Genomic DNA, 14,234 nt, shown 5'->3' with positions numbered 1-14,234 from the left:
ACTGTTATGTCGATAATTTATATGCTATTGTCAAGGAGAAAGATATCAGGTTTATTATTATGTTTAATCCCAAAATCATCTTTATGTCTTTTCGCAATTTATGATAAATTTTTAATACTTTTTCTAAATGTTTATTGTTATTTCTGAAATTTAGAGGAAAGTTACCCACAAAGAAAAGATTGTTTATTGTTTATACGTTGGTAATTTGATTCAACAGATTTTGCAATGTTCTATTTTGTATTAAGGTTGTTTTATGTTTGAGTATAATTTACGTCAAAATTATTCAGGCGTGTGCTAGTCTATCAGTCGGTCTTCAGAAATCAATTTATGCCACATCAAGTTTTGTTGTTCCCTTCTTACTGTTTTCTACAATAGGTTGGTTCACCAGTGGCTGAACATTACAGTCCAACATTTGTTTCTTGCATAATTTCTAGTTCTCAAAGAATGTCATTGTAATCTACGTGAGTAGCCAGCCTCCTGATGAGAAGAATTGATGTTAGGACTTGTTGAGTTGTTTTAATTAATGTTATTTCCTTCTTCACAAACCATTTAATTATTGACTTTGGTCTACTAAATACTCCATGGAATGCTGATGTCACACGTACGTTAGCAACTTGTAGTTGCTCCAGCCAGAAACAAAGGGCAACACGACTGCCATCAATTTATCCACTGCTATATGTTGTTCAGTTTATTATTTCTTATTCATACCCTTCACTGTTAAGATTTTTAAGGGTTAAACTCCCTTTCAAATCTCTTATTATTTAACTCATACCCTTTCACCTGAACAAGCTCTCCTCTTATGATATAAAATCAGTTTTTTTTTTCAATATTAAAACTGTAATTAAATAGATCAAATCTTTTAGTCAGCGCACGTTTGTGTATTTTTTTCCGTAGATAGAATGCCGCTGGACTAACATTACATTTATTTATACATTCACAGAACTGTTTGTACGTGTATGTGTATGTGGGTGTGAGAGTGTGTGTGAGTGTGTATGTGTGTTCGTATAGGTGTGTTCTATGTTGGACAGATATTTTCCCTAATTCATGGCCATCAAATGTATTGTGTTCTCTTTTCTTTTACTTTATACATTTCCCAAGGTCTTCCTAAATGTTTACTCCGATTGATCTACTGAGATGTGTGTTTTTAATCTGTCTGTTGTAAAATGTGAGCTTGATCGAATATATTTAAATAAATGTTTCCTCGGGGACCTTTGAGATTTTCATCATTGTAGGGGTCTTTTAATGATTTCTTTAGGTCTATATTTTTATTTGTTGCGGGGACTTCTTTATGTCTTGTATGATGATTTCTGTTGCATTTTCAGTGTGTTTAGGAGGTTCGATGTTGCGTGTGTGTTCATAAATGTTGACTTTTATATGGTGTACATTTTGTGTTTTGCGTATACAGTCAGCTTTCACCTCATGCTCTCGTTGGTTCGTATTAGGTCATCCTTTTATGTATAGTCAATAGTTTTTCGTTTATTCCCAGAGTATATTCTTCCTATAAATTCTTTTTTATCTTGCTATTATGTATTAACTTACCCATATTGATATTATTTTTGCTTGATTTTACTCCTTTCTCCAAAGTCATACGTCTCTGTTTTACTCCTCGCTGCTCTAAAATATAGTGTATCAGTAAAATATAATACTTCAGTGTTTTGTTTGCTTCAGTAACTTTCCCTTTTAAGATCTATTTTCAATTATATTTTCTTGGTGGTACCAGCGATGCCCTATGTTAAGCGTTAACTATTTGAGAGAGCAACATTTCTCAATCTCGCACAATCTGATTTAAAAAAAAATTGTGATCGCCTGTTATAATTTGCATTACCTATACCGTGTTGGCTGGTCGTCTTTCAGGTACTAACTAATTATTCCATGGATATAATTGATTTGTATTCAAGGAAACTTAATACTATTTTCGATTTATCAAACTTTAAAAAAATGTTATTGCGTTTGCTTTTCTGTTTCTTAGTTCCAAGCATTTCCTTCAGATCGTTTCGTTCTTCTACTAAAAAATTTGTTCTCTCCAGTTTCGTTCGATGCAATCGCTTTCTGATTATTTCAAGAATATATTTCCCATGCCTAATAAAGGCATGTAGTACATGAAATTATAGACGGGTATACTTACGAATCAACTTTCTCGTCAATTGTTTTGGCCTCAGATATAATGATGTTAATTAGTTTCAGATTTTGCAGAAGATTTCCCCCGTCCAAATCGGTAGTTACCCCTTGGAGAAATTATTATTATTATTATTATTATTATTATTATTATTATTATTATTATTATTATTATTATTATTATTATTATTATTATTATTATTATTATTATTATCTGCTTTCAGTAGTTATGTGGGAGATGATTCTGCATTAACAGGGAAAATCAGAGTTCACAATGCGTGTACAAGGTAATATTTTCTGACTTGTGGGAAGTGGAAAGGGATATTTTTGTCTAATTGTCTGTGTTATAACATTTGTCTGTTGTGTTGCTTTATATTTTGTGGAAATTGTGTTATTTTGTTATCAATGATTGTGCTATATATATTTGCAGGAAATGACAAGCGAAACTATAAACAACAGTCAAATCTTCCTCAAATTTTCCCATAAGATATTTCAAAATAACAGGAAAAGGACATATTAGTCTTGTTAAACAAGAACAAAACAGCAGTGAGTAACCGTCATTATGACTTCTCATCTATTTTATAATCTGATTCCACAGTAACACTAGTGTCATCTAAACCTCATTATAATTGCTATAAACAAGATTTTTTGTCATTTCCAATGACCATAGTGACAGTAGGTTATATGTTCAACACGAAAACTGTTTTACAACAGAGATGGTTACGGCCGGAATGATTGATACACAATCAAATTTGAACTTGGGGTTCACTACAACAGCAAATAATTACAGCCATTATCGACGTCAATGTTTTCCCATCATCTTCTAATAATCATCATCATAGTAATGATAAACATCATCTAGACGATGACGATAAGGACGATAATAATAAAGAGCATCATTATTAATGTTAAATTACTGTATAATTTAGTTGTTTTTTAAATTAATGCACACAAATTAAATATTTAAAACACTTTGATGAAATATAAAATTGTTTACAAACGATTACAGTTCTTGTAAAAATTGTAGTTTGAAACGACCAGAAAGTTATTTTATTGAAATATATGCAAAAGTATCCATATGCAACCAATGTTTCATGTATTGAACTATAAATACAAAAAGAAATGTTAAAATGAAATTAGCCCATTTTCTGCCACTATTCAACAACGCCAGACACATATAAACTAAAGCAAGAACATCTCTACAGTATTATGATTAGAACATTACACTTCTTATTTAGTGCTGATTAACATAGATAATATAGACAACCAAATAGTTTCAACTATTTAATGATCTCATTTGCATTAAATGCATACTAAGATGAACACCAACAAAGATACGTGTTTTGTTGCACTACGAACTCCTTGAATAGGCGACAACTTTTATGTTTGGACCACAGAACGCTCAGACATCATCCTTGTTTCACTGATTGCATAAATGTCTTAAATATTTCAACTCAAAACACACATCCATTTACAAAAGCGATAATAGTAACAGTCGATTTCTTGATGAAAAATTATCATCAAATCCAAGAAGCAATAATATTTAATTTAAAAGAATAAACCATTTCGACTGAACACATTAAAAGACGCATTGAGAAATCGAAAGAATGACAATAAATGAGTTATATATTGCGAGTGTCATGGGATAGACTGCATCTGGCTACCTAAATAATAGCTCTGACTTCACTGCAAAATATACTTGGCAACATATCAATAATTCGGTTTCTTAAACAATACTTGCAGATTCTGTGTAATAAACTGATGTGTATATAGCACACTATCCAATTTTATGGTATTAGAACAGAAACATTGTTGTAACAAATATAATTTCTGCAACGTCAATAATAATTTCAGTATTAGGTGGAAGTTAGGCTTTATCCATATCTACATGCACGCAAACGACAACCGCGATTTATTTAATAACCGCTTCATGAATATCTATCCTTGCATAAATATAGACAAAAGGCACCTTCTTAGAAGCTAAGAAATTGCTGTAAATTAACCATTAAACGCTGGTTAATTATGCCGTTTAACTTAGATGACCAGCAACGATTTTGGAAATAGTGCAGCTGTCATTACAACGAACGCTTGAAGCAAAGATTGACGCACGTTTCAGAAAACAATAAGCTTATGGTGTTTAGATGCTCCTGAAATATTCTTACAGCGTATTTCGAGAGTTGAGTTAAGAATTTAAAAGATCGTAAATTAAAATATAGAAAGGATTGTCTAATATAATGACATTTAAAACAGTCATATGGTAAAATACATTTGAGTGTTTAAAAAGCCGGGATAAATACCTTTTACGATCTATTCAGGCTGCTTGCGTTTCGAGTTCCTATCTCAACGATGTATAATTCTTAAACTTCAGTATTGCAAACAATAAAACAACAACAAAAACAACAACAACAACAACAACAACAACTACTACTACTACTACTACTACTACTACTACTACTACTACTACTACTACAATAATGAACACCCCTCCCCAAAATTGCTGGCACACTGCCAGCAATTTCGGAGGAGGGTCTGTTCAACTGGTACTTATTTTATAACTGTTACTTACTTTATCAAGATGATCATGATAGATATGAGCCTTAACTATAAGTGTCACAGAAAATACATAAACATCCCCACCAAAAAAGAATCAGTCAGTTTTCACAAGAGCAGTAGCAGTACTACAAATATTACTGTTGCTGTAAAGATCAATTGTTGATCAAGAAACCTTCACTCTAAGCCTTCAGAAAGAGAAAGAAGAATCCGTGAACAGAAGGCTTTTTACCAGTGACACGATTTTGCTGGCGTGAATCCTGGAAACACCAATTATAAATATGGTAAAACTAGCAATACAAGAATACATGCATTTCACAAGTAAATGGCAAACACTTTTGCAGATACACATAAAAGAGTGAATTATGAGAACGAAATCCATTTTCGTTAGAATAGGAACATTTCAATCGGAATATTTATCTTTACGTCTTATCGGTCGTGCGCTCAAAACTTAAATCGACATTTTGAAAAGGATTAAATTCGGATATCAATGCTGCGACAAGACAATGAACGAATCTCATATGACTTCATGTACTACACTGATATTGGTAAACAACTAGATACCTATGAACAGGCAGTAAGTGGGTTTACGAAAGAACTGATAAGAGATTTAAACTGGAAGAAGTTAGCTTGAAAAAAGCAAATTTAATTAACAATATCACACTAGACAAAGTAAGTGAGTTAACATATTTAGGCGAAGCTGATATAAGAATACTGAGTAATAATGAACAAGAGCGTGCACATCACACGCAAATATAAGAAAACTTAGGAAGGAACTTTAAATTCTTAAAAGCGTGTGCTATTCAAAATTAAGGTAATACTGATCAAGTTGCACACCCTGCAATAGCTCATACTTTCGACATTCTCAAACGATTCCTAGAACAGAAATAGAAAATGTAGGCAGAAGCAAAAGAATAATATCTGCATTTAGAATACACAAACCAAAATCTGATATAGAATATACTCATCAGAAATACAAAGCTATTTTCAAATATACACACCAGGGCTACAGAAGCATCCAGCGATGAATGATGGAAGTTAATTCAATCGTCTAAGAAACACAAGCAAAATTAAAATAGTTTTTCTATTTCGTAGGTAACTAAATAATATAAACCTGAAAGAGGTTGAAATGTGAAAGCGAGTTATGAGACGGAAAGAGAAACAACAGAATTTCATTTTTTTTTTCTAAAATCTAATCTAAAATTGGGGCTATAAACTTTCATGCTAACGCTATGGCGAGGAAAGCCTCTATGTCGGATATAAATTAAATGCATTGAACAAAGGGAAGAGAGAAAGAACAGTCGCAGAGGAATCTCAGTTCAGAATGAATTCATTATTATTGCAAAGAAAAAATAAATTCTTCAGTTGAATCTCTGAAAGAAAATATTGGTGTAAAAGACATTAAGTAAATGTAGAATATCAGTACGTTCGGAAGAAACAACCGTATTGCTTCTGGCTGCCCACCTTATTTTCTTAGCCAAGAAAATCTCTATCTACACTCATGACTGAGTTGAAAGAGTTCATGATATTGGAAGTTATATCAGTATTATGAAATACCAATACGAAAGTGGTCGCAGAAATATACAGTCGAAAACAATGACAAACCAGCTCTACTAGATACAACATGATATCTACTAGATACCAACCAACACACACATAGGGAAATCAAATCTAATTGAACACAATTTGGTATTATTCCTACATTCGATAAAGTATGCCTCATGGAAAAGTAGAAATTATTCAGATATAAATATTTAGAAACAGCATTACTCAAAATTATTGCACTGAAAACAGAAGCAGGTGGCGGTTTGTGGGTAGGAGATGACCAAAAACGTGTAATAAATATATAACCGAACCCTAAGACTTACAAGTAGGAATTACATGCAGGAAGTGACAGTATATGACATTGTACTTATAATACTTGTTCATCCTGTGTCTCGATTATGTATTGCGTAACTCAATAGATGAACACAACGATCTGGGTTTCACTTTACAGAAGTCTAGAAGCAGAAGATATCCGGCCGCTTACTTGACTGACGCCGATTATTCTCATGACATAGCGCTCTTCGTAGGCAGCACAAAAGCTGCTGAGCGTTTACTCCCTCTCTTGGAAAATGCTGCAGCTAACATAGAACTATATCTGAAGGAAAGGAAGATAGATTTTATCACCCTGGAGTTTACTTATCTAGGCAAGAATATCGTGTCCACTGAAAAAAGATATTAAATCTCGCGTTGCTAAGGCTTGGGCAGCTATAGACAATCTTAGAACAATATGGAAGTTAATCCTGCCAGATAAATGAAGAGACAGTTCTTCAGAGCAGTTATTGAATCAGGTATCATGAAAAAAATACCTCCTACTCGACATATCAATTCCAACAGATGATGATCTACCTCTCTCTAAAAGAAACGGAGAAACTATCAAAATACAAAGATCTGGAAATTGAGATAACCCGAATGAGAAGCCAAAAAGCAGAAACAATCCCTACAATAATAGTTGCATTAGGTGTGATTACAAAATATATACATACATAACCAAAACACCAGGTATATATACATATATATAATCCTCGAAAGGATGAAAGGCAAAGTCGACCTCGCTTGAAATTGAACTCAGAACATACTGGCAGACAAAATACAGGTAAATATTTCGCTCGGCGTGCTAACGATTCTTCCAGCTCACCGCCTTATAACAGTGAAATAATTTTTATAAGATCTAGTTTATGAATGGTATAAACCCTGAAACATGTATGAGTAAAACTAGTATTTACAAATATTCTCCAAAACATTAACACATTCAAGACATGTGAAAACTGAGTGGTTAACATGAATCACTATTCTATAAAATATATAAAACAAAACACAACATTCCGTTTTCTGTAATATTTGAGATATCATTCTGTTGCTACTCAGTTTTGCATCATGGCTGTAGGAGATTTTGTTTTTAACAAAGGTTACGATATTTATAAACGAAAAATATGTGGAGAAAACATCTGGGAAAGTATTTAATCTTAAGCAAATGAAATTTGAAGACAAAATAAAAATATGAAACTAGAATATTAAAACATACTCTTAGACACATATACACACGCATAGGAACAGATGTAATACGCATGTATCATTAGACAAAGATTCATACAATTATTCGAAACGTAGATACAGAATGAGTTGAATATATACATACAGAGGTACATTTACAAAGAGAGATCCATATACATTCAGACATCTATATACAGATGTACAAATCCAAGAGAAGATAGATGGAGAAGAAAAATATAATCAAACGCACAACGTAAAGCATATATTATACAAACAAATTTCAACACGGTGGCACATACACATAAAAACATAATGCCGTTCAAATAACCAGATATGAGAATACATAAATGTACATATACACGTATCCGATCCAATGAATTAAACGATACCACTGCTAAAAGAAATGCAAAATAAAGAAATTAAACACAACGTTAAATTAGTGAGGGGAAATTATAATAAAAGAATTTTGAATTAGTTCGCAATACTAGATACACTATCTCTTAAATGCATGGAAGATGAAATAACAGAATGCATTCAAACAGTATAATATTGAGTAAAGGATAGGTGTAGAGTGAATCCTAAAAAAAGCATTTTTTCCAAACAAAATAACCAAGCGTTCTCAAGAAATTTCCAATTTTTGATTTGGGGAGAATTTTCAGACAAATATTAAATCCTCTAGGAGGAATTTTTCGAATTATGGAACAATCTAAACGTTAATCAGTGACAAGAATAAAATTTGTAACCATAATTTGTTTTGATGTTCCCATTTCAAAACTAATTAGCTATTGAAAATTAATAAATTAATAAATGTGCATTTTGATGTGAAACGCTTCTCCCGTGCATAAATTTGAGAAACTGACTATTGACCAATCGATTTAAAATTTCATGAGCCGTTTATCTTCAAAGTTCCCGAATACACTAACAGCAAAATGGAGATTCGCTTCTCTTCGTGTCCGAAGGAATGAAACGTATTGTTTGTAACTTCTGAAAGAATGCTTCTAAGAAGTTCAAAGAAAATCTTATTTTCTCTTAGAGAATCATAATTTTATTATATTCTGTTTGAAGATGTTACCATAGCAGTCAAAATCCTCTTGATAAGGAATTTATCTTTGAGTGGAGAGCACTTAACATAGGTTTAAAATTTTAGCACAAGGCCGGCAAGTTCAGGGGTGAGGTTAATAGATAGAATCGACCCCACTGTTGAACTGGTTCCTTTTTTGATCGACCGCGAAAAAGCCAAAAATAAAATCGACCTCGGCAGAATTTGTACTCAGAATTTATAGACGGACGAAATGACATTAAGCATTTTGCCTGGCGTGCTAACGGGTCTGCTGGCTCACCTACATACAGAATAGGACCTAATATTAATGGAATTTAAAGGTGATAGAGTATTTGGCGTAAGTAGAATATGTTGTCAGAGATATTTTCGTTGAGTCTAGGCACAAAATTTAACTTACAGATGCACATGTAACTAATGCTAATAGACTTTTTGTTGAAAACTTTGTGGGATTGTGGGACTGGTAACGGATGACAAAATGCTTATCTATGCAGTTAGGAAAATTCCTTACTGTACAGGTTACCACATTCAATCTAAGAGGAAGATTATTTTACTAAATTAATCTACGCTTGCGCTAAATTATTTGTAGTGGTTATTGGGATGAGGTTTATATTAGATCTTTGTCATAGGAACCAATCATTTTAGGACGTTATTCTAGTAACACGGAACATGGTTAAAACATTCTTAGCTCGCGGTAATATTAGAGATACTAAGACTAATATGATTAATTAAATTTTTCATGATGTTATGAGAAGGATTAGAATGGTTGTTTATAAGCACTGGTTTCTCAGTCGGTTTCCTATAATATATTCATCAGAGTCGAATGTATTAGCCAAATTCTGGTGTAATTTGCGATTCTTTAGATTAATTTCGATGAATGTTATTAATATTCATTTTTCTGAATTTATTTGTGTGGTGGTTGTTCATATAATATAAGATAATGCGAATGTCATCTGTAAATATCTTTTGGATAAGGAATGAAATCTATTAGAAGTGAGTATATGATTTATAAACGTATGGAATTACGACATTCAGTGCATTCATAGTTAACCCTTGGTACATTACATAACAAATCATAATTTCCTTTAGCCGAATATAATTGTCCAAATGTGCTAGTCACACCATATTTTATAACAATTAGCGCTTAAAGATTTTTCAAATATGTGTGTGTGTGTGAGTGTGTGTGTGGGTGTGTGTGTGTGTGTGTGTGTGTGTGTGTGTGTGTGTGTGTGTATTTGTATATATAAAACTATTGTGTAGGTTCCAGAACGGAGATAATCCACGTGGGCAAAATAAGAGACACAAAAAGAAAAAAACAGTTAAAATAATACCTTTATTTTGCCATAAAATTTTAGAAGATCCACCTGTTCTAATTAACCAACCGGAAGCAAATTTTAAGAGACTTAATGGTTGATAATACTCTCAATTTTTGCTTAAACAATATGGCCCTTAAATATAGAAATTCCTTTATCTCAATTCTGCAATTCGCATGTACTATAAAAACTACTCCATGCAAAACCATAGTCTGCATATAATGTCCTCTGTAGAATTTATTTCGGACTAGCAACATTCTTTGTGACATAAAGTGTAAAAGTTGACGTTCCCTCGGTCATATTGCTCTTTTGTCAGGCCCGTGCGAGATGCTTAATCATTTTACAGGTGCCCGATGCTCAAACATGGCGTACATCTGAATATGGACTTTAGTTTAGAAATACAAGCTACAGAAAGAGATGCATAATGAACGATGATCTTTGAAGGAATACACCTACTCATCGCACATACAGCTCATGTTCGCACATCATAAATGAGTTAATGACAACTTATGATATGTTGGTGCAAACAGTCTTTTCAAGAAAACCAAAATAACAGAAGTCCCAGTATGGTTAACTACGGACTGGCGTCAAGTACGACAGACTGCAATAATAGACAACAGATGCCACACATAGTCAACCCATCCTCAACAGTTTCTTATTACCCTTTTCTAGTTTATGTCTTTCAGTTATCGTTCAGTTGGGTGTCGGTAACATTACTGAGATATCCGAATGCATGGTGCTTCAGCCGTCACCACATGCCAACACAGTTCTGTCGTATCCCACTTGCAGCGGAATGTGCCTTAGCACATCTAACATTTGAAGTCTAAATGTGGGGAAGGAATAAAAGGCGACATGTCTGTCGGAAAGCTCGCAAAGAGACGGCTGCATTAACTGACCACGCTTTGCAAATGAGCCATCCAATCGCTGAAATCGGAACTGAAACCGCCTCCATTAAAAAACAGTTACCAAGTAGCCATGATGACAGCTGCCAGTTACTTCAGGTTGATCTAAACTAAGAACAGCTTTAGCTTAGGCACAGTTTTGATCAACAATCTCTATAATCTATTAAATGACATGGTGGCTGTCTTGGATATTTCTTTAATGGAACTGCATTTGTTTCTTCACTACCATCAACCATCCCAAGGGACACCCACCAACTTGATTATTATCCCCTTGGTCAAAAGTTTCTTTACGTCAAAGAATCGGAAATTGACATCCTCCTAACCTCCGCCTTTATTTCTGCTTTTTTTTTGTCTTTAGTGCTGTTACTGTTATTATTTGCTGCATTCTTGTTGTCGATGCTGCTGGTCTCGTTTGTTTTATTCACATTTTCGCTGACCTTCTCCATCTTTTGTTGCTGGCCTCGTTAGAAAAGACATTGTGATTTTTTTCCGCCCTTTTACGGATTATTTTATTCTTCTTGCATTTAGTGTGTGCTTTTGTGCCATCGTTATTGGTATCGTATTGTTGCTGCTTCTATTGCAGTTTTTTTTTTCTTTTTTCGTTCCTAATATCATTGCTGATTATACCGTACTTCATTTATCCACTCTACTATGCTGAAACATGTTATCACTAAGATTTATTCCAGTCAGAAACCAACAGTTTTTGTCATTTTTTATTACATTCTTCATTCAAAGAAAACTTCAGAAAAGCCAGTTCATCGAGACAGATAAGCACTACAGCATCTGTCATGGCTGCCTCTCATCCATAGTTTTGCTTCAAAAGTAAACAATCTTGTTGACACCGGGGGAAAAAAAGGTTTATCAGAGAAAAAAGAATTGTTTTACTCGCTCTTTCGCCTTGGATCTTGTGAAGTTTCGGTATAAAGGATCAAAAGATCTGGGATATAACAGCAATAACGATGATGATGATGATGATGATGATGAGGAAGGGGAGCAGGAGGGGATGACGGGGAAGAAAATATTTATGAGGATGAGGATAGTAAAAATGACAGTGGTAGCAGTGGTGAAAATAGTAGTAGTAGTAGTAGTAGTAGTAGTAGTAGTAGTAGTAGTAGTAGTAGTAGTAGTAGTAGTAGTAGCAGCAGCAACAGCACCAGCATCATCATCAGCAGCGGCGGCAGCAGCGGCGGGCTTTTTTGTCGATAGATAACTATATTTCATTGCTTAGAAAAGAATATGGATTCATCTCAATGCAATATTTTGGAAAGAAATCGAAAGAATTACAGGAATGTCGAATTCTAACTGTAATAAATCCATGTATACAAACACACACACATACACAAACACTCACATTAATCTCCAGATACATACTCCATATCAACACATGCGTCGACCATTTCCTTTATGCTGCGTCCTTAAAAGCACAAACATTCTAATGCATGCGTGTGCAGATATGAGCCTTCAGCTCCCTAGAACGCCCCTCATAAAACAGCTTTTCCCTTGCTTTCGAACTCTTCAACTTCTTCCTGTGTCTCTTTACCCCTTTAAAATATTCCTTTTCATATATCTTCACTATTCCTCTCTCTCTCTTTCTCTCCCTCTCCATATATTTAATCCATTTTTATTCTTCCTCATGAAAGACTAACACTTGAAACGTTAAGTCTCTTTTTACGAACTTTACAATCGTCAAAGTAATGTCATATTTGAAAACTTTGTTATTTGTGGTGTTCCTTCAAAAATTTAGTAACCCACCCACAGACACATACAAATTAGTATAATGATACTATATTATTGCCTTTTGTATTGCTACTGTTTTCCTTACTGATCAATTAGTTCGTCTCTATGCTTATAAACAATAATTTCAGCATCTCTGAGACCCTACATAAATTTCCTTAAAACAGAAGGCGAATTTCCGTTTAGAAAAAGCTGGTACATTGGATAATATAGTTAAAAAGACTCCAACGAGTTCATTGCTGGAATGATTTTGATAATAGGGCTACTCAGTTAGGGCCAGCTTGGACTGGCCCTAAACTACAATAGAAACAATAACAGCAACATCAACAACAATGAAAAAATTGCAGGAACAAACGCTAACGGAACGCAATGAAAAAAACAAACAATACCGGAACACAGATAATTATTTCTACTGAGAAAAATACTACCACGTAGAATCATATAGACGCTGAAATTAATGCATTTACACGTGGTGATTAATTAACCATAGTGAAAATCATTTGCAATACACAATATATTGTAAAACAATCCGGCTCAATCTCCGCAGTATTATTATTATTAATAATAATAATAATAATAATAATAATAATAATAGTAATAATAATAATAACAATATTAATAATAATAATAATAATATATATATAAGAATATATTATAATAATATATAGATACACACATAATATGTGTGTGTATGTGTGTGCGTATGTGTGTGCGTATGTTTGTCGCGGAGTACGTCGATTCTGTACCATTGATTGTGAATCATTTTAATTCTTCCGTAATTCTTTCCCTACGCCGCACCTTTTCTTATCTCTTCTCTGTCAGTCCTCTCTACGTCTCCATTTCATCACCATGACTGACCTTCATTCTTTTGTGGGAGCATCCTCCTTTTCCTTTTCGCTGGACTATTTCCCTCTTTTCGACGAAGAGCCATGATCGAAACATCATTTCCACTCTCATTTTTTTTCATCTAAAACTTTCACCGAGCGTCAATCTAATATATTCACTATGATGTGTTATCCTTTAGCATTCTTGTAATTCCATCGATTTCTTTACAGTTATTTCATTGATGTTAACGGATGTTTTTTTCCGAGCAATAAATTAACGATATCCATCGGGAAATAAAAATAAATACATCACTAGGACGAAGTTTTAAGTGGAAAGTCGTACTTCGAATTTTTGCCCTATAATTAGGAAAAACCCGAGTGTATAAAACCCTGCATCGGAAGAAACGTAAAACAGCAGAAAATTTAAAAACTATATATACAAACATTGCAAGAATAGGATATAAAAACTTGTCATGGTTAATACCCGGAAGCTACCGGAAGTAAATCAGGTTGAGAGCTATGTGAATAGTGTGAATCAATGTCTAGTCAATTAAGATAAATAAAAATAAAATACACAAGTATCTCTGTTTTATTATAGAATAATGTAATCAGCGCAAACATATAATATATTTTTTTTTTCATTTCTGATTGATGCAAAAAGAGAAAACAAAAACACAATATATATATATATATATATATATAT

General features: G+C 33.4%; 1 protein-coding gene across 1 annotated transcript in view; it reads right to left on the bottom strand.

The window, feature by feature from the left end:
* The window catches only part of LOC106879000 (G protein-coupled receptor 183-A), a 173,895-nt gene that overhangs the window by 139,160 nt on the left and 20,501 nt on the right, over window positions 1–14,234 (bottom strand). The gene's annotated exons all lie outside the window — the stretch shown is intronic.

This window comes from Octopus bimaculoides, chromosome 15 (assembly GCF_046866305.1).
Source record: "Octopus bimaculoides isolate indiv1 chromosome 15, ASM4686630v1, whole genome shotgun sequence".
Classification (NCBI taxonomy): Eukaryota; Metazoa; Mollusca; class Cephalopoda; order Octopoda; family Octopodidae; genus Octopus; species Octopus bimaculoides.
The sequence above is the reverse complement of the archived record's forward strand: the minus strand, read 5'-3'. Positions and strand labels throughout refer to the sequence as shown.